General features: G+C 40.5%; 1 protein-coding gene across 2 annotated transcripts in view; it reads left to right on the forward strand.

Annotated features, from left to right (window-relative positions):
- LOC111870569 (delta-sarcoglycan) overlaps window positions 1–19,019 on the forward strand; it is a 451,374-nt gene that overhangs the window by 60,237 nt on the left and 372,118 nt on the right. The gene's annotated exons all lie outside the window — the stretch shown is intronic.

The raw sequence follows: 19,019 nt of genomic DNA on the forward strand, positions 1-19,019 counted from the left end.
CTCATTTCTGTCAGAGGCTAAGTCGACTCAAGGCCCATAATGCGGCTGGAAGGATTAAGTCAATTGGAAAATCCAGGTGACCTCGTCTGGTATCGAACCTGTAACCTTCCGGCTTGTAGCATAGTGCTTCACAATTTGTTCAGCAATTCCGTTTTTTTTTCGCTTCAGTCTTCCTCAAGCCCTGTCTCCTATACTATAAGAGTTTATATATCGTTATTAAGACAAGCGATAGGGCCCTTCTGTTGGGAGATCAGACCATCACTGAGTCTATATTGTCATATCATAAATAAATACTTTTAAACATGTAATTTGGAACAGGACATACAGCTTTTTTTCCTACCGCATAGATTTCTCGTTCTACACATTATTATTCTTATTATTTTATCTTATTTATGGCGATCGTTCTCTTACTTATATATTCCATCTTCATTTGTCGGGTATAAAATAGAAGTTACGAACTATCACAAATTTTAATTTTTAAATTACAAGCAATATCTCAAGCACAGTGTGTACTTTGTTACCTTTCTCCGTAGCTAATTTCACATGCCTAGATATAACGGTTCATTAGTTACAACCATCAGACAGAATACAAAAGAATTGTTATTTTCATTCCAAATAATAATTTTCTTAACAGAAATTGAAAATTTTTTGAAGGTCATTACCGTCCATTATTTCAGGATGTTGAATTAAGAAGATCAGTTTCGCCCCTCAGCAAGTGCACTTCAGTCATGTTGCTGTTATTGGTTATAGGAAATTACAAATTAGACGCTGGGGTGACTTCCAGCGAAATAACATTCACGCCAAGTTTCATGAAAATTAGATGACTGGTCCACAAATTGAAAGAAGGACTTATCTACACAGACGCAAGCAGAGGAACATATGCACAGACAACATGGTGATCTTATAAGCTTACTTTATTTTCTTCAGAGAGTAAAGTAGCTTAAAATTTAGGACATACATCCATTGCAAGGGAAGAGATCCAGCTAACGATTACAGTTAGGGTGGACTGGGAGAGTGTGATGCCATAGGGACCAGCATTAGTCTACATTTCCTGAGTAATACGTGTATAAACCGAGAGAGAGACCGACAGATATGTTCGTGTTTCTAGAATGAAATATGTCCACTGATTTTGTAAATTTTAGTGTTATGACACTCATCAACAGCCGGGATAGCTCAGTCGGTATAGAGACTGGCTACGGGCTGGACGACCGAGGTGTCGGAGTTCAAGTCCCGGTAGGGGCAAGAATTTTCACTTCTCCGTGTCTAGACCAGATCTGGGGCCCAAATAGCCTCCTATCCAATTTGTACCGGGGGATCTTTCCCCGAGGGTAAAGGGGTCAGGGCGTGAAGCTGACCACTCACCTCCAACTAGTACCGAGGTGAAGAAAACCTGGGACAACTTTACCTTTGCCTTTTACGACACTCATCACGATCAAAGTTCCTCTTGTCACTCGTCCTGAATCCGAATCCCTTACTTGCCGAATACAAGTGAGGTGAGTTGTGTGATCTCTGGTTCGGGGCTAGAAATCTTGCGATAAGTAATATGCAGATCAGAGCGGCATTAATATAGAGTGGATGAAATGATTTCTATCGGGACCCACACTTGAAACATCTTGTTACTGAAGCATCTGTCGCTCCTGCTCTTAGCAGGCAGAGGGGACTGAACCTCTGAACCCATACTATTTGAAGCGCTGCTGTCTGTATACTGAACACATGTTAATTCAGACAGGTCTTAAACCCTGAAACTTCCGCGACTTGAACCATTGCTACCTGCATTAATTCCTTAGGAGACTCAAACCCTGACCCCTCTGCTACTTGAGACACTGATGTCTGTATATTCGGCAGGCATTAATTCCAAGGGATGGTTGTACGAGTTCACAGGGTGGAAGGGGGTCACCGACTAGATGCTCGCTGCCTCTTCATTAAATATTAACTACACTTAAAAGCGATGCTGGAAGATTACATCGGAGAAAGGGTTTACTTGAAGTTGTGCGGGCTGCATACACACAGTCTCCGCTCATTTCCGAGCACCAAGTGAATATACGCGGCTGTCCGTATGATTTATATTGCCAAATACTTAGTGAGTTTCGGTGAAATTTGGTATGTGATATCTATACTGAAGATTATTATTTATTAGAACGATGAGATGGACGAGGCATATAGCACGAATGGGAAAGATAAGAAATCAATACAAATTTTAAGTCGGAAATCACCAAGGGAGTAGACGACTTGGGAATCTTGACGTAAAAGGGAGATTAATATTTCAATTGGTGTTAGGGGAGTAGAATACAAGGGTGTGGGCTGGTTTATTTTATCCTAGAACAGGGTCCATTAGCGGACTCTAGTGAACACGATAATGAAACTTCCCGTCAATTTAAAGGCAGGGAATTTCTTGACTAGCCGAGCGAGTGCTTGGATCGGGACCCTGATGGGTGGAGTTCCTTACCATCACCACGGTGAAACGACGTTATATTCAGACGGCAAGCAACTGGCTGTCTAATGTAGGCCGCACACCGACATACGTCCAGACATGTAATAGTCAAAATACTATATCTGCGACATGACGCAAAGAAAGGAGCACAGTTGAAACAAATGAGATTATGAAAACCGCCGCACACCGGTCTGAGTCACGACGTCAGCAGTCTTGACGCATGCCGGTGTGCGGCCTACCTAACGCTGTCTTGCAGCGCTTCTCTTTTCTTGATGAAAGACATCCCTTGGGCTAATAGCAGTCTATAGAAGTTCAAGACGATTCCATCGATATCTTCATATCTTCACCCACTGTTTTAATTCTATATCAGAATGATTAACGCCACGATGTAATGGGTTTTATAGTTTGTACTTTTAACCTAATGTAATTAGCAGGGCCCGGATTTTGATGACATGTCATCTTTTTTTCCTTGTATCCTATGCGATGCTCTTAAATATATATCTCGGATATGAGCTGCTGGTTACAGAAATGTAAATTTTATAGGTATTTTTTTGACATTTTTAGGTTTAAGGTCATTTCTTTCATTTTTGGGGTAATTTTTTGTTAAATTTTTGGGCTTTTAAGGGTATTTCTTGTAATTTTTGGCCATTTTAGGGATTTTTTCTTCATATGTTTTCTGAAATGTGAATAACATGGAAACGAAGTGTTCTTTCTTTCCTCCTTTAGGTCATTTTTCTGGATTTTTCGGTCATTTTATGTCTTTTTTTTAATATTTTCAGGTCATTAAAATCCGGGCCCTGCGTATTACATTTTTGGGTCATATTTTAGGTCATTTTTCTTGATTTTTTCGGTCATTTTATAGGTCATTTTTTAAATAATTTCAGGTAGTAGACCTTCGGGCCCTGGTAATTAGGATACTCAAATAAAAGAGAATGAGATAAGCTGAGTATGTAACCCGCATAGAGTAAGCAAGAAATACGTCGCACGAAAATCTGAAGGGGAGAAAGACTCTGGAATTCGAGGCGTAGGAGTAAACGATTCGAAAAAAGTAGCATGTGAATTGTATTTTGAATTCAGATTCGATTTTCATTGAGGAAGATTAATATGTGATGCTGAGCAAATTCAGTAATAACTACGCATAATGGCCATATGTATTTTAAGCTATTTCTTCTACTCAAGAGTTTAATCTCTCGAAATTCATGTTCAGTTTCGGAGAACTGCCAAATTACTCAGATTTAATGGCTCCGGAATTTATATTATTTTTAGATGAGAGCAGATGGATTCCACCTCTCTTCAGGTTCAGTTCATTCGAAATTCATTATTCCCTCCAACAATCATTTAAGCGGCCATTATAACTTACGTGACCTCAATAAAGTGAACAAATCAACGGAAAGGTTTGTAGTTAACCACAGCATTTTGGTTGCATCCAAAAAGCACTGATGCAGACTACCGAACCTAGTATCCAACTGAATGTGACACCAGCTCAACAGGTAATCATCTCATGGCAGTAACGTCGCGCGGATAGAGGGACGGAACATGATTCTCTCTCCGTTTGCCATTCACTCGGGAAATAACCTACGCATTGCGGGCTGGACAAGAAACCGAGTAGACCCCGAACCCGCCTGTAGACAGTGGTGACAGACGGAAATATCTTGGTCCACCTATACGGTTCTGGACGCCTTCTGTCCCGCGCACAGCTCGTCGCTTCTTTGACTGGCCATTTGGGCTTCGGTTTGGGAGCACCTAGCAGTTTGGCGAATCTGTAAAGCTTTGCTTGCATTCGGGAGGTACCCGGTTCAGTATCTCCCGGGTTACTATGTATTCTGTCCAGCGGATGTCGTGATTTTACTCCAACCGTGCTGAAATGCCTTCTATATCAACGAATCAATTGAGTAGACGAAAAAATGCTGTATGGAATGTCACGAATTCGTATATCTTGCTATTTTGCTCTTTTTTAATGCACGTAATTCACATAGGCCTGCCGGTCACCGTAGCCGAGCGGTCTAAGGCATGCACTGTCTTCGCTCGCTCGGAAGCCGAGATCGTGGGTTCGAATCGCACTCAGGACATGGATGTTTGTGTGCGTTTTTCTGTGTTTGTGTACAGGTAGAGGCCTTGCGACGGGCTGATCACTCGCCCAAGGAGTCCTACCGTATGTATAAGATCTAGAAAAACCGAAGTGAACGGAGAAATTCATGGAGGTAGGCCTAGGCCCACTGGGGCTGTAGTGCCAAGGAAAAAAAAATTCACATAGGCCTACGAAGTAAGAGATAGCACAATCATGGGGACTATAAAGTCTTTACAAACTAACGTGACAGTTCAGGAACCAACTAAGATGGGTGGTAGGACTACTTACAGGACACTGTCACCTCAAAGGACACCTGTTCAAACTGGGACTAAGTGACAGTCCCACTTGTGAGAGGTGTCAGATATAAAATGAAACAGCCATACATATCCTGTGTGAATGTGAGACTTTAGCTTATTTAAGACTACGTCACTTGGGTCAGTACTTTATGGAACCAAGTGACTACTTTGACGCCCCCACGTCCAAAATCCTGCGCTTTATCCGAAGCGCTGGGTTGCTGAGGAAATAATTTAAAAAAAGGGGAAGCACAATAGACCACTGTAGATCGCGGTGCAAGGGCCGAGAAAGCCTACCCCTCATACATACATACATAACTAACGTGACAGTTACTGACAAAAGCGGTAAAATTTAAAGGAAAGCTATCCTTGTAACAGGCAATGAAGGTCCATAGGATTGTGAGACGTCGAGGCTCCCATGTTTTCTAGACAGTCGACTCACAGGAGGCGGTGAGGTTGTCATCCTTACGCGCCGGCCGCTATTTACACCCCAGGAAGATTCCTGGTACTCATTTCTGTTAGAGGCTGAGTCAACCTCAGGACCATAGTGTGGCTGGAAGGATTAGGTAAATTAAAAAAAAAAGGTGCGACCTTCCGGCTTGTAGTATAGTGCCTCAACAAACTACGCTAGCGCATGCCCCCAGTCTTGTCGGTAAGAGAACTGTAACAGGCCCTGACGGCTTTCTTCCGCGTCCTTCCCTTTTCAGTTTTGACGACTTACATCCCATGCAAGTTAAAAAGCGCCAATAAAGAACGTTTCTTGATTTCCTTAAGGATACCTTTACAACAGTATACTCTATATAACATTAAGGTGAATGGTGAGCTGTGAGGAATGTGGAAGACGTAGCGATATGTTTTAATGCATTATCCCGGAGTTTCCTTGGATAAACCAGCGACAGCCACGAACAATTTCAAAATAGCTGGTCCCTAGACCGAGAATCGAAGTCGGAGCCTTCTGAAAGTTAGCCACACACAGCGGCTTTAACATATTGAAACAAAATCAACACGAATCACAACAAACTGATGTGGACAATCACATATTTAGCCCTTATTTAGAATGTGATAGTCGCTCATGTGGTCAAGAATTTTCTCACCTTCCATATAACCCAAAGGCTTATTTCCGTGCTCACAAGAGCTCGACACTGGCCTCTATTCAGAGCTTGCTGAATCCTACCGTGTCCTCATACCCTATTTAACAAAATCTGATTAATCCTATACAGCAACCTAGGCATAATGGATGTGCAGTTCTCACCACGTTAAATATGAAAATATGGTCTTCCGGGTTGCAGCGCTTCCTGTTTCTACTAGTTCCTTCCTCGGCTTATTCTTTTACCACGAAGATGGAAGCGATGTGTTCCTCCGAAACATCGGGCTTCCTCCGAACTACGTGACGTTACAACCCAGAAAACCGTACTCTTCAAGCACAGTAATGTATTAACGACAGTACCATGCGAAATATACTTGTCAGTGTACAAATATGGAGACCTTCAAAGTGTTTTCTAACTTAAGCCAGAACAACCAGAAATTTTGCACAAAGGATATAAATATGTTAAGCGATCTTCACTGCTAACTTCTATATTCAAACGGAGGTTGTTGAGACGTCAGAACTTGCTCAGCGTAAGCGCATTAGTACACACGGTCTTCCAGCACAGTGCTGCAGAAGCTTTTGTATTGAAATCTGAACTGAGCCTTTCCATTGTTTACCAACAAAAATCAAGTCAAACTATGGCAGTAGTTTCACATAAATCATTCTTGCACTCTGCTTCACTAAGCTTATATGGCGGTAAGGGTGGGGGTAGAATACACGTTTCGAGCAATGTCTTTTCGGTATGATTGAGGAGGTATGAAAAACATTCGTTTGCCACGTAATTTTCTAATAAATACAATCCACTAGCTTTTTCTTTCCCACTACAGAATAACTGAGGCCCCTTCTATTGTAGACCGGTATCCTGTTCGAATCTCAGCCCTGTCATCAACTGTTTTCACTGAGGCTCTTCGCTGTTTTCTGTAGTGTCTTTATGTAATTGCCAGGAAATGGTCACGTGTGAAGGAGTTAGAACAGGTCGGAAGGACTAATCTGTGAAGAAGAAGAAGAAGAAGGGTATAAACTGTGAAATTCTTCATTCTCTTTGACTTAATCTCTAATAAGCTCAAATGCTTTGCTGAATACTGTGGTCTTATACGCCAGCATATATAGGAGAGACCAAACTTCAAATCCATATAAAACAGCAGGTGAACCTAAAGGCTGTATACTGTATTTCAGTAGTCAGATACTTAGGGAGAGGACTGGAAGACGGCGAATGCATGAAGTTGCCCACTATTCAATACTTCTTCCTGATTAATCCAGAATCTACGTTACTTAAGTAACTGAATGATTAACTAGAACTACGAGAACGTGAGATTTGAGGTTCTCACGGCGGTAGCTATGAAGAGAAATATCTTCTGAGACATTACGCTATATATAAATTTACATACGTCTCGTAGGAACATATTACTTCCATCTTCAGGTTAGAAGAATAAGCCAAGCAAGCAACAAGGAAAGAGAGCTAACTAAAGCTAACTCACCAACTCACTGGAGCATAGTCCTTCATGAGAAGCAAATAATCGTTCACATGGACAAGAAGTTGCCCGCCTTTCATACAAAGAGAAGTTTCTTTTACTGTGTTCACAAGAGCCCGCCACTGGTCCCAGTTCAAAGCATACCCATTTTGAAATTATTCTCCCATCTGTAACAAGATGTCCGAGCTGTTTTATTGCTTTCAGGTTTTCGGATTAAAATTTTATAAGCATTTCCATGTTTCTTTCTGCTTGTTACATGTCCCATCAATCTTACCTCCGTGATTTTTTTTTCACCCGGATAATAACTGGTAAAAAGTATTTACAACTTATGAAGCTACTCATTACGCAAATTTTTTCACCTTCCTGATACTTTCTCCTTCGTAAGTCCAAATATTCTCCTCAGCCTCCCATTCTTAGGCACTATCCTATACGTCAGCCGGTCACGGTAGCCGAGCGGTCTAAGGCGTGGACTGTCTTCGCTCGCTCGGAAGCCGGGATCGTGGGTTCGAATCCCACTCAGGGTATGGATGTTTGTGTGCGTTTTTCTGTGTTTGTGTACAGGTAGAGGCCTTGCGACGAGCTGATCACCCCCCCCAAGGAGTCCTACCGTATGTCTACGATCTAGAAAAACCGAAGTGAACGGAGAAGTTCATGGAGGTAGGCCTAGGCCCACTGGGGCTGTAGCGCCAAGGAAAAAAAATCCTGTACGTCAGACATAAAGTTTCACACTCGTAGAAAACAGCAGTTAAAATTAAAGATTAATATATTTTAATGTTCAAGATTTTATATAGAAGAGGAGGGGAAGGAAAACTAAAGGAGATGGTACCAAGGATTCCCCGAATTTATTCTGTGCCTAATTTATTTGTGAACGCAATCTTGATTTGTTATTTGAGATCCAAATATGTGAATCTCCTCGCAATTTCGAGGGATTTAGTATGTTTTGTAGATTATAAGGTTTCCCTGTAATATGAAAAGAAGACATGAACATTGGACTGCACCATGCACTTTGTTTTCCTGTTTCTATGTCCAAACCTACTTCCTTATTTGCTTAATTGATTAATTAACTAAAAAATATTAACATATTCCAAACTATAGGGTATGGGTTCAAAAATTGTTTTATCAACTAATCGAGAAATGCCCATCTTTTGTTCTGTATGAAAGTATATTACCATGTTAATTAAATCATGCGATTGGTCCTATTTGAATGCACACATCCTGTTCTTTAAGATTTGTTTCAATAATGTCCTTCCTAGTCTTTTTTTCCGCACAAACTATCGATTTAAATCTTGCACATGGTTCTCGTCTTCACCATGCATACTCCGTTGCTTCGCCTACATCGTTTTCTCTGATCCCATAAGCTTAGCAGTGTTGACTAAATAGTGCACATTATGATGTTCCGCGTGGTGCAAGGTAAAGTTGTCCTTGTGGTTCATTAATTAAGTACTGTGCCATGAAGACAAGGGGGAGTTGAGGTATAGCTCCACCATTGTTGACCTCGTCATGAAACGCAGGTGAGTGATCAGCTTCACGCTTCGGCCACTTTACCCCAGAGAAAAGAGTCCTCGGTACCCTTTGGGCTTCAGTATTTTTTCCTTTATTATTTTGTTTCTTCCCGTTTCTTGGTCCAATAAATAGGAAGACCATTCAGTTCGCTCACACTTCTGTTATGGGCAGCTTTCCTGAGGATTTGGTCCCAGAACATTGGTCGTCCTGGTATAATTTGACATAACGAGCTCTCCCGGTGTGGAGGCAGTCCGGAAAACATCCATATAAGTCAGCCGCCGATACAGGGCCATCTATTTAATGCTTCTTGCACGTCTCGTTGTCTCAGATCCTACCCCGCCCTCTGCAATGGAGGCAGATTCAAAACCTATTTTTCTCGTTCTCACTGCAAAATGTTCACCACCCTGACTACACCACACGCCATCCCCTGAAGGCCAAGGTTTTGCCGCTCCATCTAAGTCGCCCCCAAGGAATCGTGAGCCATCACACCTTCCAACGTCCTTTGGAGTCTATCCTGAGGATCTGCAGAGTGTTGGGGAATGAAAAGGGTATGAAAGTAGTTGATTATGGGACTAGGGTTTCTTCTTGGGTGTACACAAAATTGAAAATAGAGCGGTAGCCTAGTGGTTGAGGCTATATGCTACAAGCCGGAAGGTCGCGGGTTCAAGTCCCGATGAGGTCATTGGATTTTTTTCAGTTGACCTAAACCTTCCAGCCGCACTATGGCCCTGGTGTCGACACTGCCTCTAGCAGAAATGAGTACCAGGAATTAATTAAATAATTTTCCTGGGGAATAAAGCGCGGCCGGCGATTAAGACTGACAACCTTACCGCTATCTTTGAGCCGATTGTCTAGACAATGTGGGACCCTGAACGTCTCACAACCCTATGGGCCTTCACGGCCTGTTACACGGATAGCTTTACTTTTTTTACTTTACTTTATTGTTATCATCGAAGGAAGAGGAATTGATATTGGAAATTGAATTATTCACGTAATATTAAAAAAAATGAGATGGGCAAGACACTTATCACACATGACAAGATGCGTATTGCATATGAAATTTTAGTTTACAAATCTAAAATGAAGATATGCTTTGGAGACCTGAGCATAGGCATGAGCACAACACAAACATTCATAGTAAAAAATAAATGAAGTGGTGATGGTGGATATTAGGTTTAACTGGTTAGCTGGCCGCCATTAAGTCATGTTTCTCAGAAACACTTGCTCATCTGGTCTGCATTATTTGTACATGTGAGTAAAAGGAAATTGCCCGCCTGACCTCAACAGCTAAAACCAGCCATTGCTGCTTTTAAACAGTAGAAGTTATAGGCTATTGCAAAATAAACTAACAAGTTCTTTAAAAGAGACAGATCAAATTAAATCTAGGTAAACTGAAACGTCAGACTGAAACTATGCAAAGATTTCATCCCTGAAATTTATTTCTTGACCCGTATTCTATCTGATGAGACAAACGCTCGTGTGTTTATTTTTTATAATCCTATTTAAAAACCGGCGAAATTTCGTTAGATTTTGCATTGTCAAGTGTTAGATGTGACTGTAGACGGATTTTGGATTGGATCACGCAGAAACACAGCCTCTATTGTGAAGGAGACATGTTTATTGATCCGTTACCTAGCATTGGACGTCCTTCTCTTGTACCCGTATGCTTCGCGGGAATGTGATTACCGGGAGTTTGCCTAGCATTAGGTATACACGTCACAGTATCAATATTGTGGCACTATAAGACCTTGTACGAGTAGTACAGATCCACTGCAACAGTTGCGAAAGAGGTAGCGAAGTATTCGTTAGATTCGGTAAGTGTTGAAAGTCAGACTGGACGGGGGTGACAATGAACAACCAGGCGATTATACATTTTTCTGTGAAAATGGGAATGTGAATTATGAATTACGGACAGGATTTTTTATACATGAGAGAATCTTATCTGTAGTTAAGGGGTATAGTTTGTTATAGGATGTCGCATACTAACTAATAAGAAGCTAGCGTAAAATTTTTGTTCTGAGTGTTCATGCCCCAAAGAGATGGTAAAACTGGTGACAGGAAAGACAGCTCTACGAGCAACTAGAACTTGTATTCCATAACTTCCCGAAGTACCATATGAAAAGCTTGTTAGGAGATTTCAATGCCAAATTGAATAGAGAAGATATTTTCGAAACAATAATTGGGAAATTAGCAACAATAATGCGGATCGCAGTGGTCGTGCAGTCTAAGGCATGAAGTGTCTTTGCTCGCTCAAACACTGGGATCATGGGTTCGAATCCCACTCGAGGCATCGTTGTATGAATTTTCTGTGTTTGTGTTTTCCTGTGCAGGTATCGTGCTTGCGATCGGTTGAGCTACCTACCAAAGAGTCCTACCAAATTTCTGCAAGATTAATACTCGTAATTTCAGAATTAAATCTGAATTGGACAGGCCAAAGAGCCCAACCCGTCAAGATAGAGAAAGAAGTAGTAATAATGGAGTTAGAATAGTAAACAATGCCTCATCCAAAAATCTAATCGTAAATGTTAAAATGCTCCCAGATTGCAACATTCATAAATTGAATTGAACACCTACTGATGGAAAGAGACACCAAGGAATCGACCATGTTTTGATAGGAGACAGGATTCAAAAGTATTTTATGTACGATTTTTGGGGGGATAGGTGGAGAACTGTGATACCGATCACTGTCTGGTGAATGGGAAAGTTAGGGAAAGACTGACAGTAGGTAAATGAGCAATTCATAGAATTTCGTGTGGATAAATTCAATCACAAGAAAATAAATGAAGTAGAAGGTAAATAACTGTATCAGGTTAAAACCAAAAATTTGTTCGCAGATTCGGAATATCTAGTTGATGACGTTAGTACCAATAGAGCTTGGGAAACTATTAGAAAATCATGTTTTACGCAGAAACGCAGAAACTGCCTTCTAAAAGAAGTTATCGAAGGAAAGATAGAGGGGCGGATAGAAGTGACAAGAAGACGTAAGAAGATGCTGGATGACCTTGGAGACAGAAGAGGATACTATAATTTGAAGGAGAAAGCTCTAGATCGCATTAAGTGGAGGAACTGTTTTGGAAGAGACTGTGGACCTGTTGTCTTGACAGACTACTGATGATGATGATACAAATGGCAGCCAGAGAGTCTAGGTTATCACGAATTGAAGCAGACCTATCACATCAAAGGAATCAAACCAAATTGCAATGGTTACGGGACCCTAGTTAAATAAACAAGGAAAATGTAACTCTGAGATAGCAGACATTTCAGCAACAAAAAGAAGGAATATCTGAAAGACAGAATTGATGATCTTGCAATGAACAGTAAGAACAAGAACATTAGAGACTTGTATAGGGGAATAAATGACTTTAAGAAGGGTTACCAACCTAGAAGTAACTTAATGAAGGATGAGAAGAGTGATCTACTTGCAAATTCCCACAACATTCCCAATAAGTGGAAGAACTACTTCTCTCAGAGATTGAATGTACGCAGGGTAAATATGTAAGGCAGATAGAAATACACACAGGTCAGTCATTAATATCTCAGCTTAGTCCTTTTGAATCTGAAATTGCTACTGCAAAGTTGAAAAATTGTAAATCGCTAGGTATTGATCAAATTCCGGCAGAAATGATTCAAGCAGGATATTAAGCTCCGAAGTTTTTATATTCATTAATTCTGTTTAGAATAAAAAAAGAGCCGCCTCAGCAGTGGAGGAAGTCCGTTACTGTACCAATTTTTAAGGAGCAGAGTAAAAGTGACTGTAGTATTGAGGCATTTAATTTCTATTAATTCATACAAAATTTTATTCAATATCATTCTCTGAAGGTTAGGTCCACACACAGACTAAACTTCTAGGGATCACCAGTATGGGATCCAACGTGCCAGATAAACTATTGGTCATATATTTTCTTTTGCATTTGTTACATACTAAAAAAGAAACTGGATTACAATGAGACAGTACATCAGCTATTCAAAGATTTCAAGAAAGCCTAAGAATTAATTAGACGGGAAGTAATATACAGTATCCACCTTGGGTTTATGGCAAACATGAATATAGTCAAGTGTATTAAAATGTGTTCAACTGAAACCTATAATAAAATCGGTATGGGCAAATATGTTTATCATACAGTGAGTAGAGCATTCAGTAACTGGAAGGATCAGTTAGACTTGTTCCTAAAATTTAGGCCAATTTGTTGAATATGGGCTAAATTTAATTTATGGATGAATTTTATTTAAGCATCAATAAGAGTGCGGTCAGAGTTGCGATATGATTTCTTTCCTTCAGCCTGGCTGAATGAGACATCGTTGTTCTCGGTTGTTTTTACGGTAACACTGGTCAAGAAGTGTAAATCTCCATCTGGTGTATCCTAACTTCTAATCTCGGACAGTTTACTGACTGGCAGACTTGTTTTTCGTATGAGGCCCGTAAACTGCGTACGTAATATAATATCATGTTCGTCTATCTATACGGATCCTCTACCCTCCAAATGTATTGAAGAGTCTTGATCAAATTTAAGAAAATATATTTTCACTAAAATTTATTTGGGATAATTTAATTTGGTCACTAACGGTTTAAAATGTCTCCCACTTTACATGAAACTGAAAGCGAAATTTATCGATTTTCTGAAACATACGTCATCATACAGGAAGTGTTTACATCAAACAAAGTGTAGATCTTATTAAAATATATAACTTTTATTTAGAAGGTTCTTTAGGCGTAGTGTTGTATTGTATATTCACTTAAATGCAAGGAAAATTATTTATGTGTCCCCGTCAATATATGGTTGGTGTGCATAAAGAGGAGAGATTCAAGTCATGTCCGAAGAGTTCCATCTTGAGGGATATAACGCCGTGTAGTCCGGTAAAAGCCGGAGCCCAACTTGCTCCCGGCTGCATGCTAGTCTTTTTGCTTGGCGTACTCTTCGGTACAGAAGATGGAGGCAAAATATTCCTCCGAAACGTCCGTTGATTTTCATCTACCTATATGGTGTCATGTCCCGGAAGATAAAACTCTTCATAACCACCTCTATGAGATTCTCAGATCCTCACGAAATTATTTCTCTTCCTTTCTTTCTTTCTTCTTTCTTCCGCTGTCCTGCTTTCTTACATTGATTTCTATTTCTTTCACGTCTTGCTATATTCTGTATACCTCGTATCCATATTTGTCTTTTATCTCTTACCCATCTTCCTATCGCCTGACAGACCCCACAACTTCGTAAATGAAAAGTGCGCTCCGTTTCTTGTAATGGGTCCAGAATTCTGTTTAAACAAAATGGCTCGAGTTGGATCCCGGGAAACCGTATTTTCGCCGCTAAGCCTCTATCATTTGGGAGAGAGGTTTAGAAACTTTTCGAGCTCTGGATTGAAATTTGATCTCGTATTGCGGCCTAGTCGGTCTCTCAAGAGAAATTTCTTGCAGTTTATTTTCTTGAGAATCTACCGCTATCACTTTCAAATAAGCCATGTCTTGTATTTGTACCTTTCTTATGGTACATTTGCAGTCTACACTGACAAGTAATATACCCTGCCTTGAGTTATGTTCTCTTACTATATATATAAACACACTTCAGTAAGTGCATTTGGAGTCTATCCTGACGTCGAATCCAAGTACCATATTTTTGCCCCCATCATTTCTCTTTCGATATATAAGCGCACGAAGGACATAAAACGAACATATTATGGACAAGTCTGTCTGTTCTTTAAAAGATGTATTTCCCAAATGTGTCCTTGTCGATTTCGACAAAATATGATACTGTACGTCTTCGATATTTTTCAGAAAATATTATGTTGTGACTAATTAGTATACTCTATCATGGGCCGCGCCATAGCTCAAGCATTTAGTCGCTGGCTTCCCACCGCGGCGGACCGGGTTCGATCCCGGGTCTGGTCAAGTGGGATTTGTGGTGGACAAAGTGGCGCTGGGGCAGGTTTTCTCCGAGTACGTACTTCGGTTTCCCCTGCCAATCTTCATTCCACCAATTGCTCCACAATCACCCTCACCTATCATCTGGGGCTGGTACAATAGGCCAGACGTGGTCGCAGTACAAGGGACTTAGTGCCACCCCACTAGCAATAAAAGAAATTTAATACTCTATTATTATGCTCCATGTTGTGTCTGTAACGTTCATTTGAAGATCCGTCTGAGTGATGTGTGGTTTATATTGGGACATGTTAACACATTGCCAGGCAGCGGGTTGGTAAACAAATTCTTGGTAAAGTGTTCATTGCTAGGTTACGCAGTAATAGAGGAATATCCATAAAGATTCTCATAGTTCAACACGCAACGATAGATGAGACTTTTCTGTGTCGTCCGCGCCGAGCAGCGGTGGAACAACGGGGTTATGCAACCCGTTTCTGAACATAGTCTCGGTAAACACACCTTCGCGGAAACAGTGACGTCACACAATATTGGATAGAGACTACGTGGCGTGTTTTCTGTGTGGTCAGTGCCGCGGCTATGTATAACGAGATTCCCAGAATAACCGGGAGAGTGACAGAATTAGTTCAGGGCAGTTACGAATCAGTCATAAGCTGGAGGAGTCAGGCCAGAAGAATTTTTAGTTCCCAGGCTCCAGAGTGATCGAAGACGAAATATCAAGAAGACTTCATATTAATTTTAAATGCTAATTTCTATGGTGAGGTCCGTTGCTAGGAGGCGACTAATGGAAACTGAGAATCCCAGTGCATGTGCAACGGTGGACTGGAAAGTGTAAATCGGAGATAGCACTGTATTAATGGTAATTAAGAGAATTTGTAACCGAAGTGCTAATATATTCAATCATCCGAACTAGAACCCGTTATTTTCGTCACGCATACCACCTGACATGGCAATATTTAAGTAAAGTTCTGTCGCTTAGAGACTTTCATTTCCCATAAATGAACCACCAGGCGAATGAGTGGAAATCTCAAATAACTAAAACTAAACTAAACTCAGCGGCTTTAGTCCGCAAGCGAACTATACCGACCGAGCGACCGTCGCTGTGGAGACATTGATGGACGAATAAATTAATGAAATTTAATTTCGAAGAGTCTCTAACGAAAAAGAGTGATTTTGTGCATGGAACAAAATCACAAGAACAATTAGAGAAATAGGGCTCAAAATAAGAATTTAATTGCACTGAGTCTGGAAAGGTGCTGGAGATTTTCTTAGGATTGTTATGATTATTCATTCCCCCCACGAAGGGGAATTTTTTGTTCTTGTGAGTAACAGCCGACTTCTCGCGGAACACATGTAGATTGATAGGTTAGTTAATCAAAAAGTAAAAAAATCGTTCAAATAGCCTGTAAGTCATTTTGTCAGCCAATTCAATTAGTCAAACTATCCAGCCAATCAATTACAAGACAAACCAGCCAGAAAGTAGACAGCCGATCAATGTATGAGCCAGTCAGTGTGATGCAGTATTTTTTATGTAGACTGAGCGATTGGATGTGGGCTGGACGATCGAGGGGTCGCAGTTCGAGTCCCGGTAGGGTTAAGAATTTTTCCTTCTCCACGTCGTCCAGACCGGCTCTAGGCCAAATTAGCCTCACATCCAATGGGTAACGGGAGCAAAGTGGCCGGGGTGTGAAGCTGACCACTCACCCCCCAGTGCCGAAGTCAAGAAAATGTGGGTCTATACATCCACTCCCTCATAAGCCTTTATGGTATAGTGCTTAATTAGTTAGGCACAGGGACAACTTTAGACAGACAACGTACTGACAAAATTATTTACAAAGGGACGGGAATTTAGGAAATCTTGAAGAATTTGAACTCAGGACCTGGGTGTGTGTAGTGGCGCCTACGAAAGGGACCAGTAGCGTTTCATTCAGGTTTCAATACATGGAAGGGAAATGTCGTTCAGAGGCGGTACAACAGATGCAGATGGACTGGAGACGGTGAACATGACATCATATGACATGTCATCATGTTACCTGAGAGCTGTCATTCTGCAGACTGACACATAGGCCTCTGCTCCTACAACTCACTCCACGGCAAACGCGAATATGAGAGACTTCACTATATTTGACGCTTGTGACTCTATTGTATTGTGGTCAAACTGAACTGTTGAACTGGCTAACTAATAATGTGTAAATCCGAGCTATATGATTCGCTGCTACTGGCCGTTACCAGAAATGGCGACCTTACACGTATATTCTTTGTGTTTTGAGGAGCTTTTTTTCGTGCTTATCTGCCGGTAATATCGTTCAAAGAATATGACGGATTTAAACGGAACTTGCTGTGCTACAGGCGCGTTAAATTTGATTGAATTTTTTTATTTTACCTCAGTTCCGTTAATTTTACTACACTAAGGAATTTCAAGACCAGTTTTACTTAAGGATTAAGTGCAATTTTGCGTGTATCTCGCCAACTGTTAACATTGGGAGAGACCGTCAGAGAAATTTGGGAATCGACAAGCTTCATGTCACAGGTCTGTACCTTGTCCAATATTTTCATGAAATTCATTGATTTCTACAAAATCTCTAGTGTAACGCAATAGTAAGCAGGTGTACTTCATCGAAAGCATTGCCCAATTTCCCTGGCATCAAGGTAACGTCTGCTTGATTTTCATCTCATTCCATTTACCTACCCGAAAGAAGTGCATCTTATCAGTGTAACTTGAAGGGTAGTTTTTTATTTCCTTTTCTTTTCTATTTATCAATTCTGACTGTTTCTACGTAGAGTTTCTATGCCATGACAGTGTATATCCTGCAGTAGTGATATGACAAAATCAGAGGTTTTGAATGAAATTCACATGTATTTACAGGGAAATTTGTTTCATAATATATGGCAGTATCTTGTATGAAGTGTCGCTTCTGAACTGCACAGCTATAGGAGGCTAAATTAGAAAAGTTATGGGAGTAAGGTTTCGTGGCTTATTTTGAAGTATTATCTTGGTGTTCTTTATACGTGTGTTTTGTATCTTGTTGTGTATGTTAAGTATAATGTGTCTCTAGTTCGTCTATCACAACATACTCACTTGTAGAGACTGCTAAAAATAAAAGAAAATCTTATGATAGCTCACCTCGGGAACAGTTGAAACCGGGACCTCTAGAATACGATACAAGTAAAGCAGAGCTGCACAAACTGTCATAGAACTCACCCGGCAGGTGAAGACGGCACCTCTGTTCTGGAAGTTAGGTGACCGAATGTATGACATATAGACATTCACTAATGTTCTTTGTTGTGGAAATCATAAATTAGAAATAACCTATCACATGATAAAAAATTAGTGGAAATTATAAATGAATGCAAAATTGTAATCAGAAAATCCCGAGGTAGAAATCAGCTGGGAAACGTAAGAGCATATTGCAAGAAAATACAAGATTTAAAGCGGAGTTTAATGTAAACTGGATTCAGCTGGCTCGAAATAGGGTAAAATTATGGATTGTTATGAAGTTTCGGGTATCGTAAAATCTATTCAACTAATTGACCTGCTGAGCAACTACTACTGAAGAAAGAACTTCTCTGTCTAATTAAGTAGAAGTTTCCCACTGAAAGAAAGAAGGAAAATGGTAAAATAGATCATAATGAATTAGAGTGTGAGGGTGTGACTCAGGACAGGGTTTCTGGTCTGGCACCTGTGAATCCAAGATTAGGGTCTAGAATGTCGTATTCCTATAACTGACTAACTAACTAACTCCGTGATGCTGAGTCCTTCTTGAGCGCGACAAGTAGCTCAGATATTCAGGAATTTCCCATAATTTCATGGAACCCGAAAGTGTATTACCGTGTTTAAAAGAGTCCACCACTAGTTTCTATCCTGAGCTAGACGAATCGAATCTGTACCTCTCCACTCTATATCTATATGTTCCTAATTGGTAATTGTTAGTTTTAACTGAAAATTATAAGAATTTAACATTCTGTTTTCATAAGTCCTACAGAGGAAGTAACCACGGAAGGTTAATAAGCAAAAGCCTCGTTCTCTAGAAGTTCCGGTTCGAATCTAGTCCCGCAGTCTAGATATCCTCACTCTGTAATAGTTTTCTTCTGCCTCTCCCGGAAGATGCTCAGATATTACATTAAACATGCGACACCATTTCTTTTACGTCCTTTTTCATTAATAATTTAAATTTATGCTTTTAAACCATGCAGTGAAAAGTATGAACTTGATAAGACTGACTGAACCACTAAATAGTAACTTGATGATCTTACGACACCAACATTTCTAAAAGCATCAGGGCACTAGTACCT

Source organism: Cryptotermes secundus, unplaced genomic scaffold, assembly GCF_002891405.2.
Source record: "Cryptotermes secundus unplaced genomic scaffold, Csec_1.0 scaffold117, whole genome shotgun sequence".
Lineage (NCBI taxonomy): Eukaryota > Metazoa > Arthropoda > Insecta > Blattodea > Kalotermitidae > Cryptotermes > Cryptotermes secundus.